At 46.6% G+C, this 596-nt stretch overlaps 1 protein-coding gene across 4 annotated transcripts in view; it reads right to left on the reverse strand.

Moving 5' to 3' along the window:
• Window positions 1-596, reverse strand: part of LOC122528926 (protein gooseberry-like) — a 35,428-nt gene that overhangs the window by 12,370 nt on the left and 22,462 nt on the right. The gene's annotated exons all lie outside the window — the stretch shown is intronic.

Here is a 596-nt window from a genome sequence, read left to right on the forward strand (position 1 = left end):
CCCCCCCCCCCCCCCAAAAAAAAGAAGAAGAACATGGTACTGAGATTTGAGACAGTAAAAATCTTACGTAACGCGTTTGACCATTAGCCGTGCGCGTGAAACATTTCTCAAAAAAAAAAATCGAACAACGTTCACACACTGTAAAACGAGAAGAATCGATTTACGTGATTAAAGTACACGCACGGAGATTATTATTGAGAGGGAGATTATTATACGAGAAGGAAGCTCGCGATCGTAGCTCGCCATTTCCCTCCTCGGGGAAATACGACCGTGGGAATACAAACTTGACTAAATCATGCAACATTTCACTTAGAAAACGCCTCGCAACGCATTCCAGCAGATTCTCGGACGGTGTGCCGCAACGTAATTTCACCGGGGGACGAAATGAAGATTTGTTCGCGGCGCGATGCATACCGATCAACAGGTAGGCCATCCGCGCCGCGCTCTTACATCGGGCTGGCAATTCCCCCGGCGTACATCTAATCAAAACTAAATCTTCCCGACAAGGTAATAATCTCGACGCATCTACGCACCACGGGACGCCTAATATTTCTTCGCGAGCTTCACTCGCCGCCAATAAATAAAAACCAAAAAAA

The sequence above is a fragment of the Frieseomelitta varia genome, unplaced genomic scaffold (genome assembly GCF_011392965.1).
Source record: "Frieseomelitta varia isolate USP_RPSP 00005682 unplaced genomic scaffold, Fvar_1.2 scaffold_130, whole genome shotgun sequence".
Lineage (NCBI taxonomy): Eukaryota > Metazoa > Arthropoda > Insecta > Hymenoptera > Apidae > Frieseomelitta > Frieseomelitta varia.